At 40.7% G+C, this 24,950-nt stretch overlaps 1 long non-coding RNA gene and 1 pseudogene across 1 annotated transcript in view; both read left to right on the forward strand.

Annotated features, from left to right (window-relative positions):
• Window positions 1-24,950, forward strand: part of LOC140731451 (uncharacterized) — a 45,867-nt gene that overhangs the window by 8,171 nt on the left and 12,746 nt on the right. The window lies entirely within an intron of this gene.
• On the forward strand, window positions 18,084-20,252 carry LOC140731508 (kelch repeat and BTB domain-containing protein 4 pseudogene; annotated as a pseudogene).

Here is a 24,950-nt window from a genome sequence, read left to right on the forward strand (position 1 = left end):
TGCAGGAAAAGGTATGAAACTCTCCAGAATATAAAAAAAGAACAAAAGTTTAGAAAAGGATATGAATTTAACTTCAGGTGACATGGAAGCACCCTGCATTTTCACAGGGAGAAGCTAAAATTGGATGTATCAGTATCACAGTACAGTAAAGGGAACTACATAGAAATGAGAGAGGAGCAGGCCAAAATTGATGAAATGGGGACACTAGCAGGGATTTGTAGGGATTATGGTAGAAGAACAATGGCTGGTGTTTTTGGGAGTAATTCGGAAAATGCAGGAATACGTCATCCCAAAGAAGAAGCAGCTTCTTAAAGGGAGGATGAGGCAACCTTGGCTGGCAAAGACAGCATAAAAACAAGAGAGAAGACATACAATATAGCAAAAATTAGTGGGAAGCGAGAGGACTGGGAAACTTTTATAACCAACAGAAAAAGCAATAAGGAGAGAAAAGGTGAGGTACGGTGCCTGTAAAAAGTATTCACCCCTTCCCTGGGAAGTTCTCATGTTTTATTGTTTTACAACATGGATTTAATTTGGCTTTTTTTAATCAACAGAAAAAGACTCATGTCGAAGTGAAAACAGAGCTCTACAAAGTGATCTAAGTGAATTACAAATATAAAACAAAAAGTAATTGATTGCATAAGTATTCATCTTCTTTAATAAGACACACCAAATCATCACTGATGCAGCCAATTGGTTTTACAAGTCACATAATTAGTTAAATGGAGATCACCTGTGTGCAGTCAAGGTGTTTCAAGTAATTGTAATAAAAAGATACATGTCTGCAGAAGGTCTAACTGGTATGTTGCGTGGCTCGTTGGTAATGAGGAGTGGTGGTTGGTGGTGCTGGCTGTGAATGGTGTGGGGCAGTTAGGAAAAGGTGTCGGTTCAGGTAGAGCGAAGGATCTGGAAAAGGAACTGCAAATGGAGGGCTTGGATGAGGGTGGGTTGGTGGGAGGAGGTTGGAATAAAGTTGAATCCAGATCTGGAAAATAGAAAAAGAAATATAATGTTGGAATGATTTCAAGTGATGGAGAGGAAGGGCTGGATATTTTAGGAAAAAAAGACTTCAAGGTACTGTTTAAATTTGACCTGGAACAGCCTTCTTCCATCAATCCCATTAAATAAACTACAGAGTTAAAGTTAGCTGTAGAAAATATAGATTGTGCGCGTACAAGAGGAGGGAAGGTGTTATTTGCTTGTAAGGATATAAAGCAGTGTGAGAATGCAGACATCCCACTTCTCCCAGAAGTTCTGGGAGTCTCCTGCATATTAATAGCGGCTCCCTGAAACCTACAAATTATATACAATATCCTGGAAATCAATTTTTTTTCTTTTTGTGAGAAAGAGAGCGAGCAACATGGCAGAGTGTTCCAAAAAAATATATAAAACCTACTTCACCCCAGACTACACTAAAGTGTACCCCTGCCTAATAAGGGTCAAAAATAATGACAGTGTTGCTTGCTGCACTGTTTACAACATTGACTTTTCTATTGCCCATGGTGGGTTAAACTGTAAAAGACATGTTGAGGTGAGTTTAACAGGTGTCATTTGTTCATTAGCATAGCTAACATTATTTAAACTAGCTGGCTAGCTGCTAAGGAACTACTGTATTGCAGACGTCCCACTTCTCCTGGGAGTCTCCCGCAAATTGATGGTGCTACCTCCCTGAAATGAGTTTTTGCAGGGTGGGATGTCTGGAGAATGCATTATGATCAAAGGCTTTACTCGGCAAAAAGATAGTATCGATGTTACCTAATAACAATAGAGATGTTAAGGGGGTTGTAATGGGTGTTCCAGTGGAAGTTTCGAAAGAAGAGGTTAAGCCTCATTTATTGGGAGGCAAGCTTAAGGAGGTAAAGTGATTGCAAGTAGTCAGAAATGGGGAAAGGATGGATATTTTATCTGTATTGATATGTTTTGATGAAGTGAAGCTCCCTGATCAAGTTAGTTTACGGTATGTTAGCTATAATGTACAATGGGTAACTAAGGTAGTAAGTGTGGTGGATAACAGAAGTATGAAGATTGTGAAGGCATAAAATTTAAATATTGTAATCGCAGATGAGAACAGAGTGCAGCTTATAGAGGATGTGAAGTGCTTAAGAATGCAGCTGAAGTTCAACAGGTTAATGTATAATAGGTGTGTCTTGTGCAGAGGCCTTGCAAAAAGTTTAATTGAACCTTGATAAAGTATTACCAGTCAGAGAACAGAATGTGAAGTCACAGGCTATATGTCAGCATCATAGTTCTGTCACTAAAGATACTAGTTGATAAAATGAAGTTTGTAATGTTTGTAACGGATGAGGTGAATTGTACTAGAATATCTAGTCATACTGAGAAAATTAAAATTATTGTGAAAGCTACTGAAATGTATCTGGGTATAGCTGGTATCATGTGGGAAGTTATAAATGAAGCTCTGATGGGTGAAGTATCTGTATTTCAGTCTCCTTGTGATGGTACATAATGTGATTAAGAATGTTGCAGTGAATGTGAGAAGCCTGATTCCTAATGGTCAAGATTTTAGGAAGTTTAGTTCTGATTTATCAAGTTCACCTGATGTTGTATATATTCAGGAAAACTAGTTGTTACTAAACTTAAAATTTTCTATTCAGAATTATTTTGTAATTAGGTGTGATAGATTAGTTGGTAGAGGGGGTGGTGTTGCAAATTTTATAAGGAAAGGGATAGGACATAAAAGTTGTGGATGTAAATGAAGTATATGAGGCTCTTGTAGTAGAAGTATTTGATTTAACAGATGGGGACATCAAAGTGGTAAATTTTTACAACCCTTGTGGAAAGCTTTTGACTGATTGGGTGGAAAGCATTGTAGCACTAGCTCACAAAGTGTTGTGTGGGGTTTTTAACGCACATAGTTCACTGTGGTGTTGTTCACAGAATGATAATTGTTTGATTATAGAAGAATTTTTAGATATTTCACATCTTGTGTGTCTTAATAATGGGAAGGGTACAAGATTTAATCTTCACAATAGTTCTGAAACTACCATAGATTACTTAGTTTCAAACATTCTGCCTGGAGGATGTCATGGGAGATGAAACATTGGGGAGAGATCATTTTCCTATAGTGATGAGCTTGAGTTTGGATTTGTATAGGGAACAGGAGGCCACTTTAAGGAGGTGGAATTTTGGTAAAGCAAATTTAAGAGAAGTTTATAAGTTTTAAGTGCGGAGCATCTGTCAGAGATGAATGATGTGGATTTATACAATGAAAGATTGTGTCACATTATTCATCAAACTGCAGTGGAAGTGATTCCTATTAAAATGGGCATTAATAAGGGAAAGGCTGTACTGTGGTGGACTGAGGAATGTGCAGAGGCAGTTAGGGAGAGAAATAAAGAGTTTAAAAAAGTTAAGAAGTATCACAGTTGGAGTGACCTTGTTAAGTATAAAAGGGCAGAGGCCATGGTGAAGAAAGTACTGAAGGTTGCGAAAAAGGTTTACTGGAGTTCATATTGTTATAGAATTGGAAGTATATTAAACTTGGAGATGTTGAAGGAATGATTTTAAAAATGGGGCGGTGGGGTGGATTCATAAGGCTAATAATATTCCAGTATTGATCAAAGAAGGTATTACGATTGTCACTGAAATAGAGAAGGTTGAGTTACTGGCTCAGTCATTTGCTGCAAATCATAATCAAGATAATGAAGTGAAGAGGCTAAACAATGTAGGGATAAGGCTCTAAGTTATTACCCTAATGTGTTAGAAGCAGCTGTAGCAATGATAGTATCACTATGTAGAGTTCTATTGTGTGAATTTAAGAAAGCTATTATTTGTACAGGTCATACGGCTCCAGGAAAGGATGATATGTTATTGTATGCTTAAACATATGACCAACAACTCTCTTAAGACAATAACATTTTTAAATCATATTTGGAATTTAAGACGTCTTCCCTCCTAATAGAAAATGGCAGTGGTAGTGCCTATTCTAAAATCTGGAAAACCCCTGTCAGATCCTTCAGGTTATGCACAAATATCATTAACATCCTATTTGTATTAACTTATGGAATGTGTGGTAATAGAGTGGTTGAATTATATTTTGGAAAAAAGGGGTGATATGGCATTTTATCAGACTGGATTTCAAAAGGGCAGGATGACATTGGATTCAGTTTTATGTTTGGAAGATTCTTATTTAGGAAAGCACAGGTAAATAAAGAAGTTGTAATAGCAGTATTGTTTGATATAGAAAAAGCATATGATATGTTATGGAGGAAGGGTCTTTTGATTAAACTACAGAAATTAGGAATGAGAGGAAGGTTATATAATTTTTTGAGTATTTTTATTTGGACAGTCTGTGCAGGTAGGGGTAGGTAAGGTATAGTCAGGCTTCTATAAGATAGAAAATGAGACCCCACAAAGCAGTATTTGCAGTCCTTTATTATTATTATTATGATTCATGATATTTTCAAATTATCATATTCATGATAATTTGAAGGGATCAAAGAATGATCACCTTGTTAAAGGCATGTTAGAAGGCTGCTAGGAACATCACAAGAAGAGTGTTTTTAGTTTTGGGTGGCTGGGTTCTTATCACACTTAGAATATGGATTTGCTGGATTACTGTAGCTTTTCAGTAACCCTACAGTATTTTTCCCCAGTGGCTTTAGTTGATTTTGGGGTGCTTGATTTGATGAAGTCCAAAGATCCTGAAATGCCTGAGAGTCTGTTGGTTCATCAGTATGTTAAGGAAAATTATTGTGATATGTTAACAATCTTACTGATGGATAAAACATTATTTTACAGGGAATGCCAGTGTGGCTGTTTTTGTGCCTGAATTACAAATAACAATAAAGAATTGTCTTACTAACCATTTCTCTGTATATTCTACAATGCTGGTTACCATCATTTTGGGCTTGCAGTGTGTGGAGGGAATCTGTCCTTGCAAAGTTATAATTTGTTCAGTTTTTTTTGGTTTTAGACTAGTCTTAAAACAGGTCATTCTAGTAGTAGGTCATACTTACTGCTGGAAGCTCTTCAAAGTACTGGTCTTCATGTCTTATGGGTCCCTGCACATAGAGGTGTTGAGGGGAATGAGTGGGTTGATTGGCCAAAAAAGCTGGTAAATGGATATAGACCTGCCATTTAGCCAATCAGAAGCCAAGGGGTTGGTGGGGCTAAGAACTGGGTGATTATGGCAAGACTTGTGGGATAATGGGCATAAGGGGAGACACCTTTACAGAATACAAAAATCTGTTGGATTGATGGGAGAAGGGGTTAGACAAGAAGGGAAGGAATTGTATTGACTCGACTTAGAAGTGGACATACTAGGCTTAATTATTTCTTGTATGTTGGTAAATATCACTCTGGGGTGTGTAGGTTTTGTCGTCATTATGAAACAGTTGAACACATTCTTTTTTAACGTGAACCATACAAGGCTGAAAGAAAGTAATGCAGACTATACTACTAGCTTTGGGGGTTGACAGTTTTCATTTAAAAACTTTACTAGGATATGGGAGTGATTTTAATTTAATTCACTTATTGTCTTCCATTATTTGCATCTTTAGGGCTCTTTGGGGTAAATTTAGTTTTCATTCAATAAAGAACTAGTAGGGGTTTTATTTCCCAACTCTCTATACCATACTAGTCCAGTTGGTGGTTGTAATGTACCTTTTAAGTTGGACTGCCAACTGCCACTAAAAATCTGAAAAAGAAGAGAAATTTGTTTTCGCTTTGACATGGAGTCTTTTCTGTTGATCAGTGTCAAAAAAGTCAAATTAAATCCACTGTGATTCAATGTTGTAATACAATAAAACATGAAAACTTCAAGGGGTGGAATACTTTTTATAGGTACTGGATGATGGTAGGCTAGCCAGTAATATAAAGAAGTTTTTTCAGATGTACACTTACACAGCTGCTTGTAAATGCAAATATCTAACTGACCAATCACGAGCCTGCAGCATGCAGATATAGTCAAGAGTTTAATTTCTTGTTCAGGCCAAACATAAGAATGGGGAAGAAATGTGATCTAAGTGGTTTTCACCATGGAATGATTGTTTGAATATCTCAGAAACTGCTGATCTCCATTCAGTAAGATTCAATTAGGTCAGTTTCAACATATCCTTTCTAAAATAAAGAACACAAAACTCTTCACAATACTCCAAGTGCTTTATAAAGTCTCAACATTATATCCTTGCTTTTATATTTCAGTCTTCTTGAAATGAATGCTAACATTGCATTTGCCTTCCTTATCACTGACCCAACCTGCAAATTAATCCATAGGGAATCCTGCACAAGGACTCCCAAGTCCCTTTGCACCTCAGTATTTTGTATTTTCTCTCCATTTAGAAAATAGCCTACACTTTGATTTCTTCTACCAAATGCATGACTATACACTTCCTGACACTGTTCCATATTGCTACATCTTTGCCCATTCTCCTAATCCATCAAATCCATCATCCAAATTATTGATCTATAACGTAAAAAGAAGCAGTCCCAACACAGAACCCTGTGAAACACCACTAGTCACTGGCAGCCAACTGGAAAAAGCTCCCCTTATTCCTATTCTTTGCCTCCTGCCAATTAGCCACTGCTTTATCTATGTTAGGATCTTTTCTGTAAACTATAAGCTCATGACTTGTTAAGCAGCCTCATGTATGGCACCTTGTCATCCCTCTGTATTGAGACCGTGCCCTGGTCCTATACTCATCCGCTATAGGAACCATCCTCCCTCCGTCCACTACATCCAGGTTTTAAATATTCTGTTTCAGTGAGATTCCCTCCTCATTCTTCTTAAGTCCAGGGTGTACAGGTCCAAAACAATCAAAAGCTGCTTGTCCATTCACTCTTTCATTTCCAGAATCATTCTCGCAAACCTCATTGTGACCCTCTCCAATGCCAGCACACTTTTTCTTAGATGAGCCTAAAATTGTTCACAATACTTCAAGAGCAGTCTGACAAATGCCTTATAAAACCTCAGCATTACATTCTGGTTCTGGTATTCTAGTCCACTCAAAATGAATGCTAACAATTGCATTTGTCTTACTTACCACTAAGTTCTACCAAAGAGCATGTCAATGCACTATACATTACAGTATATTCCGTCTACCACTTCTTTACTTATCCTCTCAATCTGTTTACATCCTTCTGCAGATTCCCTCTTTCCTTAACATCTCTTGCTCCTCCACCTATCTGTGTATTGTCCACAAACTTGACCACAAAGCCATCAATTCCATCATCCAAATCATTCAAATATAAAGTGAAAAAAGTGGTCCCAACACCAATCATGAGGAACACCACGAGTCACCTGCAGCCAAACCAAAAAGTTCACTGATATTCCGACTCTTTGCATCCTACCAGTCAGCCAATTTCCTCTCTATGCCAATATCTTTCCTGTAATACAATGGGATTTTGAATTGTTTTGTAGCCTTGTGCATGGCACCTTGTCAAAGGATTTTGAAAATTCAAGTACATCATCTGATTCTTCTTTTTCTCTCTTGCTTGTTATTTCTTCAAATAATTTCAACAGATTTGTCAGGCAAGAATTTCCCTTGAATAAACTGTGCTGACTATGGCTTATTTTATCATTTGCCTCCAAGTACCCTGAGACCTCATCCTTAATAATTGATTCCAACATCTTCTCAATCATTGAGTTCAGACTAACTGGCCTATAGTTTCCTTTCTTCTGCCTCTCTTCCCTTCTTGAAGAGTGGAGCAACAAATATGATTTTCCAGTCTTCTGGGTTCATTCCAGAATCCAGTGATTCTTGAAAGATTATTTCTAATGCCTCTGCACTCTCTTCAACCACTTCTTTCAGAACCCTGAAGTGTATACCAGGTGGTTTATCTACTTTCAGACCTTTCAGTTTCCCAAGGACCTTCTCTCTAGTAATGGTAACTTCACACACTTCTGACCCCTGACATTCTCGAACTTCCAGCATACTGCTAGTGTCTTCCACTGTGAAGGCTGATGCAAAATACTTATTCAGTTTGTCCGCCATTTCCTTGTCCTCCATTACTACCCCTCTAACATCGGTTTCTAATGGTCAGATCCAATGATCCACTCTCAACACTTCACACTTTATGTATCTGAAGAATATTCTGATAATTTAATATTATTGGCTGACTTACTTTTACATTCCATCTTTTTCTTAATAACTTGTTTAGTTGGTTTTTAAAAGCCTCCTAATCCTCTAACTTACCACTAATTTTTGCTCTTTTATATGCCCTCTCTTTGGCTTTTTTATTGGGTTTGATTTCTCTTTTCAGCCACGGTTGTATCATCTTCCATTTGGAATACTTCTTCTTTGTGATGTATATATCCTGTGCCTTCTGAGTTGTTTCCAGAAATTCCAGCCATTATAGCTTTCCGTCATCCCTGCCAGTTTTTTTTCCAATCAATTTTGTCCAACTCCTCTCTCATGCTTCTGTAATTCTCTTTACTCCACTGTAATACTAATCTATCTGTCTTTAGCTTCTCCTTTGCAAATCGCAGGGTGAATTCTATCATATTATGAAAAGTGTTCTTTTACCTTAAGCTTGCCAATCAATTTCAGTTCATGCAGACCACTCAATCCAGAATAGCTGATCCCCTAGTGGGCTCAACCACAAGCTGCTCTAAAAAGCCATCTTGTGGGCATTCTAGAAATTCTCCCTCTTGGGATTCAGCACCAACCTGATTTTCCCAATCTACACTCACATTGGAAACCCCCCCATGACTATTGTAACATTACCCTTTTGGCATGCATTTTCTATCTCCTATTGCAATTTGTAGACCACCTCTTTACCACAGTTTTGGGTTTGTGTCTAACTCCTATCAGGGTCTTTTTACCCTTGCAGTTCTTTAGATCTACCCATAATGATTTAACACTTTCTGACCCTATGTCACCTCTTTCTTGATTTCATTTTTTACAACAGAGCCATACCACTCCTCTACCTACCTTCCTGTCCTTTCAATACAATGTGCATTCTTGGATGTTAAGCTCCCAGCTATAGTTTTCTTTCAGCCATGATTCAGTGATGCCCACAACATCATACATATCAATCTGTAAATGTACTACAAATTCATCTACCTTATTCCGTATACTGTGTGCATTCAAACAAAACACCTTCAGTTCTGTATTCACGTCTTTCATTTTGTGCACCTTTTACATTACAACTTGCCTTGTTGACTGGAATTTTTGCCCTATCATCAGTCTTTCCTTGCTGGCAGTCTCCCACACTTCCTCTGTTTGAAAACCAACTACCTTATTCTCAGTGCTATCACCCTGGTTCCAGTTCCTCTACCAAGTTAGATTATACCCTCCCGAACACCTCTGGCCAACTTGCCCACATATTTGCCTTCCTCGGGTTCAGGTGTAACCTGTCCTTTTGTACTGGTCATACCTTCCCCTGAAGAGATCCCAATGATCCATAAATCTGATCCTCTGTCCCCTGCACCAGTTCCTTAGCGATGCATTCATTTGCCAGATCAACCTATTCTTATCCTCACTGGCATGTAGCACAGGCAGCAATCCAGTGATTACTACCCTGGAGGTCCTGTTTTTCAGCTTTCTACCAAGCTCCTTAACATCTCTCTTCACACCCTCCTCACCTTGTCTACCTATGTCATTAGTGCCAATATGTACCAAGACTTCTGCCTACATACCCTCCCCCTTGGAGAATGCCATGGACCAGATCAGATGCATCCCTGATCCTGGCTCCTGGGAGGCAACATACCATCTGGGTGTCTCTATTGCACCCTCAGAATTTCACCTCTGTTCCTCTGACTATGGAATCTTCTCTCACCACTACAGTCCTCTTCTCATCTATGCTCTTCTAGGCTACAGCACCAGACTTGGTGCCAGAGACCTGGTCACTGTGGCTCCTTCCGGTAGGTCATCCCCCTTAACAATATCTCAGTATCTAAAGTGGTATATTTATTATTGAGGGGAATAGCCACAGGGGTATTCTGCACTGGTTATGCATGTCCCTTCCTTCTCCTGACAGTCATCCAGTTACCTGTCTTCTGCTACCTAGGAGTGACTACCTCCCTGTAGCTCCTATCTATCACCTTCTCATTCTCCTGTATGAGGTGAAGGTCATCGAACTGTAGCTCCATTTCCTTAAAACATTCTCTCAGGAGCTTCTGCTCGGTGCTCCTGGTGCAGATGTGTTTCTCCAGGAGACCAGAAATCTGCTAGAATTGCTACATCTCACACGCAGTACAAAACACTGCCCCTGAAGCCATCTCACTAATCTACTATGCTTAACGAATGAGGAATGAGCAATTAAGAACAAAATGAGAAACTTGCCAGATGCTTTACCGTACCCAAGCCTGATGAACCAAAAGCCACTCAATACACTGGCTCACTCAAAAGAATTGCCGCTCCGCTTGCACTTGCACAATTTTTATTCACCCTTTTGAATGAATGATCAGTGTTTGGTCACAGTCCAACTCCAAGAAAACTGCCGTGAAGTTCTGTCTTTATAATCTTGATTATGGACCTGATTTGAAAGGTAGCCCTCTTGACATACTCCAGCTCAATACTATGTCTACCTCTTCTGTGTCATTTTTCAGTGATCCAATATCCACTGTTGCTCCTCTTTTACTCTTTAGATATTTGAAAAACTTTCAGTATCCTCTATTACATTATTGACTAACTTCCCTTCATGTATGATAATATTTTCACAAACACAACACAGGAGGAACTCAGCACATCAGGTAACATCCATGGAAATTAATAAACAGTTGGTATTTCAGGCCGAGACCCTTCTTCAGGACTAGAAAGGAAAGGGGAAGATGCCGGAATAAAAAAGATGATGAAAGAAAGGATAGCTAGAAGGTGATAGGTGAAGCCAGCTGGATAGGAAAGGTGAAAGTCTGGAGAGGAAGGACTCCGATATGAGAGGAGTATGGATCACAGGAGAAAGGGTGGTGATAGGCAGATGAGAAGAGGTAAGAGTCCAGAGTAGGGAATAGGAGATAGGGGATGGGGAGGGATTTTTTTTACCGGAAGGAGAAAACAATATAAAAATCTGATTGGATTCTACACAGATGGAATATAAGTTGTTTCACCTCATCAATTCCATCATTCAAATCATTCACATATAATGTGAAAAGAAGCAATTGCAACACCAACCTTTGCAAAACACCACATCACTGGTATCCAGCCAGGAAAGACTCCCTTTATCCCCATGAGGAGCAAGGTGTCAGAAATGGACCAAGTGAGTTTAAGGGCAGGATGGAAGTTAGAGACAAAGTTGATGAAATTGACGAGCTCAGCATGGGTGTACGAAGTAGCACCAATGCACTTGTCAATGTAATGGAGGAAGAGTTAGGGAGCAATACTGGGACAGGCTTAAAACTGGACTGTTCTACATAACCGATTGGGGGGGAAAAAGCAGGCATAGCTGAAGCCCAAGTGGGTGCAACCCCTCAAGTCTGGAGAAAGTGGGAGGAGCCAAAGGAAAAATTGTTGCGGGTGAGGACCAGTTCCACTCAATGGAGGAGGGTGGTGGTGGATGGGAGAAAACTGGTTGGTTCTTTTATTGAGATTAACATGGGAAGCATTAAGGCCTTCCAAAGGGGATAGAAGTGTATAGGGACTGGACATCCATGATGAAAATGAGGCAGTCAGGGCTTGGAAATTGAAAGTTACTGAGGAGATCAAGAGCATGTGAAGTGTTGCAGTTGTAGTTGGGAAGGGTCTGAACCATGGAGGACAGAATGGAGACGAGGTATGAGGACAGATGTTCAGTGGGGCAGGAGCAGGTAGAGACAATGAATTATCTCCAGAAACTCCAGCAATTGTTCTTCTGCTGTCATCCCTGCTAGTGTTTCCTTCCAATCAACTTTGGCCAGCTCTTTTCTCATGCTTCTATAACTCCCTTTAGTCCACTGGTAATTTGATACATCTGACTTTATCTTCTCCCCCTCAAACTGCAGGTTGAATTTTATCATATTATGGTCTCTGCTTTGTAAATATTATTTTGTATTAAGCTCCCCAATCAAATTTGACAATTGCAGGCAGACAGAGCAACATGTTTCAGCAGATCCTCACTGCTCTCCAGAAACTCTCCACCAGGGGAATCAGTCTGTGGCTGATTATTCCATAGAATTTTGTACCTTGGCCCCAGAGAGCAGTTGTAAAATTCAAACACTGACCACTCTATTCCACAAGGGAGTGAATGATGAGCTAAAGGATGTCCTTCTAGCCTGAGACCTGGTGGAGGATGTAGAGAACTACAGACCTGGTGATTCAATTTAATAACTGATTCATGTAAAGAAGGGATAGATGAAGGGGATTATGCTGAGGAGACTCTTCTCCTGACTATCCTCTGTCCTCTCCTATTTCCTAGGCTAGAACTCCTCCTCAACAGCCGCCAATCCCAGTTTCTGAGGAGCCTATGCAAATAGGCTGGACCAGGCTCTCTCACATTGAGAGAGAAGGAGGAGTGGGAGGTGCTGCATTTACTAAGCAGAGGTCAAACGTATCGGAATTCCTGTCCCAAGCTGTCTGGTTAATCCTGAGACCATCCAGCATAGGGAGGACTGTGATGGTCGCTATCCTCACTCCCAGTTCAGTTTCCTCCAGAGTGGTGCTCCCCATGTCACTTTCATGGGGAGAACAAAAACATTCCATGGATGTCTTTATTGACTCCAGAGCAATAGACAATATTTTAGACATTGGATTGGCTAGAAGATTGAAATTGCACTTCTTGCAGAATTAAAACAAAGGTTCATGTCTGCACCTATCCTAGTTCCACCAGACCTGGACTTACCTTTCGTAGTGGAGGTCAACATGTTGGACATAGGACTAGAGGCCACCTTGTCCCAATGACCTGTCTCGGACCACAGACACAATTACTCCTAAGACACCAGGCAAAGTTATTTGATTCCAAACAATTGGCTTATTGATCATTACAGAACATTCTCTTGTGGTTCCTGCTCCCTCTCCTCTCCTTTCTCCTTTTCCCAATCATGATTTCCCTCTCCCTGCCTGCTTTCCACTCTCAGTCCACAAAGAAAGACCAATATCAGAGTCAAGTTTATCATCACTCATATTTGTCATGAAATTTGTTATAAGTACTGTAATAAGTACTACTGCTGAAATACTGTCTAGTCCCATAGTTTTTACTGTGTCCACTGTTCTCAAAGTGTCTGAAGATTTTCTTTAGTGACATGGGGGATATGAGGAGGAAGCTGAGATGGATCATCCACTTGGACCTTCTAACTAAACGTCAAGTCGCACAGAGATACGGCATAACCACTGGCCTGTGGCCCATTGGATCAATGCTGACTAACAAGCATTTGTTTACGCTAAACCTGTTTCATTCTCGTCACATTCCCAACAACTCTCCTAGATTCTATCACTCACCTCCATAATAAGAGGCAATTTACAGTGTCCAATTAATCTGTCAACCAGCTATCTGCATGGTTAGCAACACACACAAAATGCTAGAGGAACTCAGCAGGCCGGGTAGCAGCTATGTAAAAGGGTAAACAGTCATTGATTTGGTCTGAGACCCTTCATGACAGGAGTCCTGATAAAGGGTCTCAGCCCGAATCATTGACTGCTTACTCTTTTTCCATAGATGCTGCTTGGCCTGCTGAGTTCCTTCTGCATTTTGTGTATGTTGTTTTGGAATTCCAGCATCTGCAGATTTTCTCTTATCTACATGATTATTATCCTTTTCCCTGTGATCACATGGGTCTATTCTGGGTACTCCAATTTCGATTCACAGGATAATTAAACATTAAACATTGGTCTCCCATTAATTGAAAAAAAGGAATTCAAATTAAGAAAAGAAAAATAAGTCAGACCAAATAAGAAATATGTAAAATATTTTGCTTGTTTCTATATTCACAGAAAGGGACAGCATAAAAAATTAAGAATACAGTATGATGAGGTCATCTGGCCCTTTGAACCTGTTCGTACTTTAGGATTATGACTGGTCTTTCATCCCAGCATAATTTTCCAATACTATTTCTGTGTTGCCCTTAGGGCATGTATTTAACTTTATTAAATTTCTGCTTTAAATAATTTGTTTGTAACTATTTTCTAGTTAAAGTTAAAAGTTGATAACTACGTTACAGTTTAGCAAAGGTAAAATTCATTGTCCATGGTATATCGCAGCATATGATGATGTCACCTCCAGTTTTGCCGCCTCTTGTGGGTAACTTCCAGTTCAGAGAAAGAGGAAAGGTGGAGGCCTGCACATACAGCATGAATGTGAAAAGCTCCATTTCTACCCACAAAGAAATGTTATAGAAGCAACGCCGTAAGTTCATATGACTAGACATGTTGAAGTAAAAATATTAACGCGGATTCTGTTAAAGGAAACAACAGTTGATGAAGTTTATTTTCTTGTGTCATTGAAAGCATTGCCGGAAAAATTGTGTTGGAGTCTACCTAAAACCATTGATTGTCAATACACTGCATAAATCTTAAGCAGTTTCTGCCTTTATGTTGTACCTTTGATGAGATTCCTTTGTAATACAGTTTGTTATAGTTTTATTTTTACAAGCATTTACAATGCAAATGTGGTCTGAAGAATGAAACAGACACTACATATGTTTTGTATTATGTTATCAACAGTTTTCACCATACAATGTTAATGTGGAAGAGTGAACAGTAAATGGTCATTCTTACTGTGACTCTGTCTTCATTGGCTCCGGTTTAACTTGATGTTTAGTCATTTTCAACACACTGCACGAGAACACTACAGTGAAAAGGTGGAATCATTGGATGTTTCGACAAGTGGTATGATGGCTTTGCAATCAAGCACCAAGTCATTTGTATCCAGTGGCAAGAGCATCAGGACATCGGCAAGTGGGGCTGCCCTCGCAAGAGCTAAAGCAGAAGCCGCCAAGGTGCGAGCGTCATATGCTAACCAAGAAGCAAAACTGAAAATGGAAAAGGCTGCCAGAGAAGTGGAACACCAGTTGGAAAAGGCAAGGATAGATACAGAGTTAGAAGTGCTGACGCTACAACAAGAAGCTAATGCAGCCGTGGTGGAAGCACAAGTGTTGGAAAACACTGAAGAAATGCACGTTCTAGATGAAACAGGAAAATCTATATCAGAAAGGGCCAGATTGGAATGCACCAGCGAATAAGTCCAATTTTCAAACTGACCTGCAGATTCATTCTCCCTTTCCATACTTGCCTGTGAGCGTCCCACCTCATGAAATTACAGGGAAGTTTTGTTGCATCGCGTCCACCTGTGGAAGACAACTCACAATTGCAACCTTGCAACAAACTCAAGTATGAAAGACCTGACTACAAATACTTCCCAACACCAAACTTACCAGATCAGGCGAGAGCAGAGACAAAGGCTGAAGTCAGAACATCAAATCCCATCATGAATGTACATGCTGAGTCATATGCCCTCCAACATATTCCCCCAGCTAGCACACCACCTGCAGCAGAACCCTTGGCACAGTATTTAGCATGATGAGACCTCATCAATTCAGGACTGTACCAATTTGATGATAAACCTGAAAATTACTGTACATGGTACTCCTCATTCACCAGTGCAGCCAGCGGAGTCCAGCTCACAGCAACCCAAGAGTTTGACCTTATGACTAAATGGCTAGAATGGGAATCAAGAGAACAGGTGAAACGCATATGCTCAGTGCAGGTCAACAACCCCATGCTAGCCTTACGCAAAGCATGGGAGAGACTTCAGCAGTGCTATGCGGCTCCTGAAATTATTCAAAGGGCGCTATTTCAGTGGCTGGACTATTTTCCTAGGGTGTCAGCCAAGGACCACACTAAATTACGAGAACTCAGAGATTTACCGTAGATTCCGGATTTTAAGCCGCTACTTTTTTCCCACATTTTGAACAGCTTTGAACTTTGCGGCCAATAATCCGAAGCGGCTAATGCATGATTTTTTTCATGCCGCCTCGTAAACATTTTGCCTCGTAACAGTAGACCAATAAAATTGATGAGTAGTTCACAGAGGTCCAATGAAATTGTACGATAAATCAAGCGCACTTTCACAATTAAATTATTGTAAATCAGTCATTTGTACTCACCCTCATCAACATGGAAAACACTCGAAGCATTGTGCTGCCTACTTAGTTTAAACTATATTTGTTTTCTGTACTACATCGCGGGATGCTATGACGTCACACCCGGTTTCGCGGTGTCTTGTGGGAAAATGCCGGTTTGCGATGAAACAGGACGGAGGGAAGGAGCGCATTACGCGAGCGGCTTTGGATCCGAGCGAACGCTGCTTTTAAATGCCGTTTGCGATGAAACGGAAAGGAGGGGGGGAGCGCATTACGCGAGCGGCTTTGGATCTGAGCGAACGCTGCTTTTAAGTTAAAGGTATCAATAACTTTTCCTGGTAGGCTGCAATATATATATTTTTTTACCAGTCGTTAGGAGATATTGGAATGTTGTTCAGTAAAGAAGTATACGCAACGTATATTTAAAAGTAGCCGCGTACGGGCACGGTTCGAAAAAAAGCATTTGCAATATGTATTTGTTTTTGTTACCATATGGATTTAATTAAAAGTTAAAAAAATCCTCACGTGTAATATCTTTCTGTGTAAATATCTCATATTACAACGTGGGACACCTGCGGCCGAAAATCCGGTGCGGCCTAAAATCCGATGCGGCCTGTACAATTAAAAAAATGATTTTATTTCTAAAATTAGAGCCAGCGGCTTAAAATCAGGTGCGCTCTGTAGTCCGGAATCTACGGTACTCATAGAGATTGAAGGCGCTAAAGAAGACAGCTATTTAACTGGCCTGTCATATCTAGATACTTCATGTGGAATTGGATCAATTGTGGACAAACTTCCATTTGGGCTGCAGGAAAGGTGGGTGTTTATTGGCTCAGAGTACAAGGAAGAGAACGGTGGTTGATTCCCTCCCCTTAACTATTTTAGTAGGTTTGTGTGTAATGAGGCGAAGAAGCAAAACAACACTAGCTTCATGATTCAAAGTAGCACCACAACTCACACCAAGCCAGTCAAATCCATTTTGAACAATTTTAACATCAATAAACCCATCTCAGTGCATAAAACCGAAGTCTCCACAACTAACAATGACCCCATCAAGAATTGTCCGTTGCATAACAAACCCCACCCCCTCAAAGAATGCAGAATGTTTAGAAACAAACCCTTTGACGAAAGAAAGGCCCTTCTCAAGGAAAAAAGAATATGTTTTAAGTGCTGTTCCTCTACCTCCCACCTCGCTAAAGAGTGTACGTTCCCCGTAAAGTGCTTGGAATGCAACAGCACAAATCATGATGGGGCCATGCATCCCGGCCCTTCACCGCAAACTGGCAAGGCTCCTTCACTCTCACAAGAGGATGGTGGGCAGGGAGAGGATCACTCTGATACAACTATTGTCAGCTCAAGGTGCACAGAAGTTTGCAGTCCAGGTCAGTCAAGCCGCTCGTGCTCAAAGATCTGCCTCACTAAGGTATACCCTAAGGGAGCCAAAGACAAGGCCATCAAAGCCTATGTAATTCTGGACGATCAGAGCAACCGCTCACTAGTCAGACCAGAGTTCTTTGAGTTGTTCAGCATAGGAAGTAATCCATTCCCATACTACCTCAGAACTTGCTCTGGCATCCCAGAAGCATATGGCAGGAAGGCAGAAGGCTTCCAGCTCAAGTCACTGGATGGCAAAGTTGTCATCTGTCTCCCTCCAGTCTTGGAGTGCAATGAGATCTTGAATAAGCGATCCGAGATTCCGACACCAAGAGCAGTGCTACACCAGCCGCATCTCCACCACATTGCCAAGTACATCCCAGAACTGGATCCAGAAACAGAAATACTCCTGCTACTCGGAAGAGACGTTCTTAGGGTACACAAAGTCAGGCAGCAGGTCAATGGACCACACAATGCCCCCTTCACCCAACATCTAGATCTGGGCTGGGTGGTGATAGGAGAGGTTTGCCCTGGCAACGTACACAAACCGACAGTTAACATGCTCAAGACTAATGTGCTAGAGAGTGGCCGCTATACAATTTTTCAGCCCTGCACAAGCATTATGTGTATCAAAGAAGCATGACAAAGGCACAAGCATAGTAAAGTGACTGAGAAGACACTGAGACAGTCAGTCTTCACCCAAACTGAGCACGACAATAAACTTGCTCCATCAGTGGAAGACATAATCTTCTTAAAAATAATGGACACCAAGGTCTTTAATGATGAAGCAAACAATTGGGTCACCCCACTAATGTTCAAAGAACCACGCCAACGCTTGCCAAACAACAAAGAGCAGGAAGTCATGGAGGCCTTCCCACCCAATGACTGTGCTCCAGTGATCAGTGACCTAGATCTAGGCGGAGAAACTATACCCACACAAAGGAGTTTGGGTCTCCTTTGGGGTTTCATGACCGACACATTCACGTTCGCCGTGCTGACCACGAACAAACCATTCATCCGCTGTGGAGTTCTCTCCACTGTCAACAATGTTTTCAATCCCCTGGGTCTACTGGCACCGGTTACAATCCAGGGAAGAGCCCTCCTCAGAGAACTGACCTCCAAGCTCTCCGACTGGGACACTCCGCTACCAGAAGACAAACTAAGCAGATGGGAAGCTTGGAGAGATTCACTTCAAGACCTAAGATAGCTTCATGTCCCACATGGTGTTCCCCACTCTCAGAATCCAGCCAAAGCAATAGAGACCTGGATTGGTCATGACAAGGAAGAACGAGCACAATACTTTGAGAACCTGGTATCCAGTTTAAAAGAAATTGGTAAAATTGTCCATATTTACCTGATTGGAAAAGAAGACACTTGGACACACTCAATGGCAGTGTCTTTGATGCTATCAGTGTTAGTGGGCAAAATCGATTGTGCCAGCAGATTTCTGCTGCATGCAAGCATGGAAGTGACCCGTATGTTTTTGCTGGCCCCATCCCACTACAGATGTGGAAGTGCAACATGGAGACAATGCGCATCACTGCCAAGAGATTGTCTTCAGCACTCGCTTGTATCTGTCCCAAGTGAAGATGCCATTTATTCATTGGGTGGAAAAACCCTGCAGGTTACACCTTACAGTACTGTCATTATTATGTGGTCTGTGATAACGTGTGGGTTGAAACTAATCAGCTGGAAACTGCAGTGTCTTGTGCTCCTGGTGTTAACCTTAATGGAACTATTAATCTACCGGGTGGGGAAGAGAATGACCTGAACTTCTTTACCAAACCATCTCGTCCCATTCAGTGTTTTGACACGCATTCCAGGACATGCCAGTTAAAGTTATATTTCCTCCCTTTTTGCAGGCTGTATGCATGCTGCTATTCACAAGGGCCTGATTTTTATAGTAGCTGAGGGAGATTCTCGGGTATGTTACAATCCACTGCTTGACAGCTTCACCAGACTGCGCTTCCCAGAGGTTTGGAGTCCTGTGCCCTCTCTGTGGAAGATTGCCAGCTGCAACGGATGGATTTATGTTTTCAGAGATCAAGTCAAGTCAAGTCACTTTTTATTGTCATTTCAACCATAACTGCTGGTACAGTACACAGTAAAAATGAGACAACATTTTTCAGGACCATGTTGCTACATGAACAATACAAAAACTAAACTGAACTATGTAAGACAACACCAAAACTACACTAGACTACGGTCTTACCCAGGACTGCATAAAGTAACACAGACAGTGCAGGCATTACAATAAATGACAAACAAGACAATAGGCACAGCAGAGGGCAGTAGGTTGGTAGTCAGATGGCTTGGGGGAAAATCTGTTACATAAATAATAATCAGTCCGTTTCTGTACTCCCGCCGAGTATTTCGTTGCCACAGATGTAGTCCAATTTAATGTCCATTGGAGAGCAGATGGATGGGAGAGACGGCCGGCCAGGGCTTGCTTTTTCCTGGCACAGACTTCTCCCCACTCGCCTCACTTCTGCTTCCTTGCGCACCGTTTACGATGTCCCCACCTTCGGCCACCAGCATCAGGCAACTCGGAGGACTTCAGGCTCGATTCCCTCAACAAGCCGAAGTCGCGCAATCTAACCAGCAGATTTTCATGAAGGTTTGTTTTTGGGCGATCTCTGTATTGTAGCAGTATCTGGTGATGGTAGATAAATGCTCTATTATCCATTGCCCTAAACCCTAATTGTGCCTTAAAATTAAATTTAAAAAAAACTAAATTAAAGTAGCACCAGATCTGAAAGGCCGCTGCTGCCATGTGCCGTGCTGCTTACAGAATAAGTGTAAAAAGGGTGATGCTAAAACATTAAAACTGAACCAAGCCACATCTGTAGTATCAGTGATAAGTGGAATCGAGATATTGCTGACAAATTGGCAATTTGTTTTGGCGTGGGGGCCCGTACATGCAGCATGAACGAGCAAAGCTCCATTTTTACCCACAAAGAAACGTTTTAGAAGCAATGCAGTAAATTCATATGACAGTAGACATGTTGAAGTAAAAATATTAACGTGGATTCTGTTAAAGGAAACAACAGTTGATGACGTTTATTTTCTTGTACCATTGAAAACATTGCAGGAAAAATTGTGTTGGAGTCTACCTAAAACCATTGATTGTCAATACACTGCATAAAAACTTAAGTAGATTCTGCCTATATCTTGTATCTTTGATGAGATTCCTTTGTAATACAGTTTGTTATAGTTCTATTTTTACAAGTATTTATGATGCAAATGTGGTCTGAAGAATGAAACAGACACTATATATGTTTTGCATTATGTTATCAGTAGTTTTCACCATACGATGTTAATGTGGAAGAGTGAACAGTAAACGGTCATTCTTACTGTGACTCTGTCTTCATTGGCTTCGGTTTAACTTGGTGTTTAGTCAAAGTTTCAACACACTGCATGAGAACACTACAACCTCTCTATCCCTCTATTCCCATAATGTCCAGAAGAGAAAATCTGCAGATGCTGGAAATCTGAGCACAAAATGCTGGAGGACCTCAGGAGGCCAGGCAGCATTTATTGAAAAAAAGTACAGGCAAGGTTTTGGCCCAAGCATAGAACATTACAGCACAGTATAGACCCTTCAGCCATGATGTAATACCAACCTTCATACATAGTCCTCTATTTTTCCATCATCCATCTGCCTATCTAAGAGTTTTTTAAATGCCCCTAATGTATCTACTACAACCACCCTGGCAGAGCATTTCATGCACCCATCATTCTCTGTGCAAAGAAACCTACCTCTGGCACTCCTCCATACTTTCTTCCATCTCCTTAAAAATATGGCCCCTCGAATTAGCTATCTCCACCTTGGGGAAAAGGTCTCTGGTTATCCACTCTATCTATGCCTCATCATCTTGTACTCCTTTATCAAGTTACCCCTCATCCTCCTTCACTACAAACGAAAAAGCCCTGTGCTCATTCCTTGGATTCTGTTGTTACTATCGGAGGTTCATGAAGGGCTACGCGAAAGTGAGTCACCCAATGAATCAGCTTCTGTGTGGTTACCCTCCCTTGGGGAAGAAAGGGAGGGGGAGAAAGGACAGGAGGGTAAAGAGTATCTTAGCCTGTTGGAGCCCTTTGAACTGAGGTGGGATGCAAAATGTGAGGAGGCCTTTCAGTCGCTGAAGGAGCTGCTGACCCAGGCACCGGTGCTGGCTTTTGTGGACCCCTGATTGTCATATGCACTGCACACGTATGGCAGCCGAGAGGGCTTAGGGGGCATCCTGTATCGGGAACAGGGCACTGGGTTGAGATTGTTACTATCCCATGCACAAGTTGGAGTTTCTGGCGTTGAATGAGTGGTGGTGGATAAGCTGAATGACTTACCTCTATGGTGCCAAGTTTGAGGTGAGAATGGACAACAATCCCCAAACTTATATCCTGACCTCGGCAAAACTGGATGCCACAGGCCATCGGTGGTTGGAGACATTGACTGCCTATTATCTCAGCCTGAAATACCGGCCAGGAAGCAGGAATATTGAGGCTGATGCTTTGTCCCAACGGGTGCATGAGGGACTGGACAGGAACAAGGAGTGGAAGAGTGTTCCTGCCCCAGGGGTAAAGACTATGTGTCACTTTGCCATCACCGGGAAGGCAGTGGGAAAGCAGGCAGAATCAAGCGGTGCATCAGTTGGGAGCTTCTGATGATGCCATTCCCCAAGTTTACTGTAACCTGACTGCTCTGAAGATAAATCAGCTGCCAGAATTGAGTTCTGGGGAAGTGGCAGCAGCTCAGTGGAATAACCCAGGCATCAGTACCATTTGGTCAGCGGTCAAAAAGGGCGACGTGGCTCAGGCGGAGAAGATGAAACATGCAGTGGTGCCTGCAATACTGAGAGAATGGCCTCGGTTGGAGCTGCGGAACCAGATCCTATACTGGGTCACATCACCTCTGGACCGACCTCGGCGTTGCCAGCTGGTTCTGTTGGAGAAGTATCGGAGGATTGCGTTGAAGTTACTTCATGATGATTCTGAACATTTAGGGGTTGAAAAGACCTATGGATTGCTCAGAGACGAGTTTTACTGGCCCCGAATGAAACTGAAGGTCAAAGAATACTGCAAGTCGTGCATTCTATGCATACAGTGGAAGACGCTGCTTATGAGTGCAGCTCCCTTGACCCACTCATTAGAGATGGCAGATGTTACAGAGAATGTTGTGCTGAATATGGAATGGTAGGTAAAGAAAAGTGGACAAAATCCCTGTTATGGTGGCAGCAAGATAGGGTGGGGGCAGCATTGATGGTGGTGTAAGGGCAACCTGTTCTTTGAAAAAAGGGACATCTCAGATGTTCTGAAATGGAAAGCCTCATTCTGAGAACACATGCAGGGGGACAGAGGAAATGAGAGAAAATGAATAGCATTTTTAAAAGTGACAGAGTGGGAAGAGGGATGGAGCTATATCAATGGATATTCTGTCTCCTAATTTGAAGACAATGAGATTGAGAAAAGGGTAAGAGTTCCTTGAGATAGACCAAGTAAATTCAAGAGCAGGATGGAATTTGAAGAAAAAGTCAATGAATTTGATGAGTTCAGCATGGATGTGGGATGTTTGTTGTTCAAACCAGTTACTTGCTTTCCAAATGTTCAGTTGTTGCATTTTTATAATAGATAGGCTGACTGGCCTGTAATTTCTCATTACATTTGATAAGAACATTATTTATTGTATATTAAGAGATCTTTTAACCACTCTTCAGGAAAAGGAGTTTTTTCTATATTCCCAATGAACAATCATCAAATATATTCAGATGTTCAATTCTGAAATAAAAACATAAAATTATAGAAGCACTCAGCAGTTTGGAGAGCATCTGTGGAAAGAGAATTGCTTACTGTAATGACAAAGGATTTGAAATACTAATTCTGCTTTTCTGTCATAGATGCTGCTTGATCCGTTATATTCTCTGTTGGATGGATGTTTGAAAATCCTGTTACTTACTATTCATAGCTCTTTCACTCATTTCCAAAACTTCCACTCTTTCTCCACCTTCACTATGAATCAAGCCTAATAACGTAACTGACCCTTTATTATCTTCTGTATTGAATCAGAAAGAATCCACATCTGTCTTCATTGTAGATGAGTTGCATTTCTCCACTGTCATTATATTGTTCCTGATAAATACCATTACTCAGCCTGCATTTTCTGCCTCTATCTTTTCTAAATATGTCATCCTCTTTAATTAGGATTCTTGAATTGTCTATTGTCCCATTTCTGTCACTCATGTTAGTATCTAGTTTTCCCCAACGCATGCATTGTGTGCATTGTTATACAGATAGTTTAATCGTATTTATCTCACTTTCTCAGAAACAACCTTACTAAACACTTCATCAATAACTCTATTTTCTCCCATGCTGTTAACTTCCTCCTTTATTTTATTTGTTACTTTGTTTTATTTTCCAGTTTTTATACATTTAGAATGTGAACTCCAAATGAGGTCAACCTATTGCCTTGTCTAGTCTTAGTAATCCTCCAGCACACCATTTGTTTTCCTAATTGCATGCAGTTCCCATAAGTTTAGTTTCAGTGTCTCAGGGATTAACTTGCTAAGAAGTTGAACAAGCTTGGATTCTCTAGAGCATTAGTGATTGATGAGATTAATTTCTCACCATTTAAAAGGCATTCTGACTTTATAGTCTTCCTACATTGTGTAACCTCAGTTTGCCACCTTATACCCTACTGTGTTCTTGTCCACCTGCAAACTTTTGTATCCTCTTTATAGCTCATTTTCCCATATAGCCTTGTATCATCAGTATTCATGAATACATTATATTCTGTATTTTCATCCAAGTTATTGATAGAAAATGTGAGTATCTCAGGGATCAGGGCTGATCTCTGTTGGATTCTATTAGTAAAACTATGTCAACCTGGGCACTCCATTTATTCCAGCCTTTAAACCTATCCTCTATCCATGGTAAATATCACATCAAAACTGTGGGCCCATATTTTGTGTAATAATCTACTAAGTGGCACCTTATCAAACATCTTTTGAAAATCCATATACAATCCATTTACTGTTTGTTGAACCATAATATGATATTCATTTAACCAGAATGAACAAAAATAGGTACTTTCTCTGATTGCTAATCTGCATTTTTTATGCATGCATCCACAGCTCTATGCAACACCTGGCACTACTTCATCTTGTGCATTTGATAACATTATGCAGCTGGGACGTCTCTGTAAGACTTTTTTTGTATATGCTTAATAATTACTTAATTTTACTGCTTAAAGCTTAAAATTGTGATCTGGCCTTTTAGTTATTGTAGAATTTCAGGCATGTAACAGTACATTATTCTGAGCAAAGTATCCAAACATTTTGATGGCACATTTTTGGTGTCTTACAGGAGGTCTCATTGATCTTTGCTATGAACTTAGTGACCAATACAGAAACACATTTTACCTTATTATGGCAATTTGCAACTCACTTAAAAAGATGGAATTTCTTTTCTTGAGACTACTTCAGTACCAAAAATGAAATGTGCGTGTCCTTACACTTACATTGATTACATTTTCTCATTCTGCCTAATATAGTTTTAAGAAGAGATGTATGTATAAGGTTGTTCCATGCTCCCAATAGTCCTTCCAACTTGTATAAAGATCTGATCATTTAGA

This window comes from Hemitrygon akajei, chromosome 8 (assembly GCF_048418815.1).
Source record: "Hemitrygon akajei chromosome 8, sHemAka1.3, whole genome shotgun sequence".
Taxonomy (NCBI): domain Eukaryota; kingdom Metazoa; phylum Chordata; class Chondrichthyes; order Myliobatiformes; family Dasyatidae; genus Hemitrygon; species Hemitrygon akajei.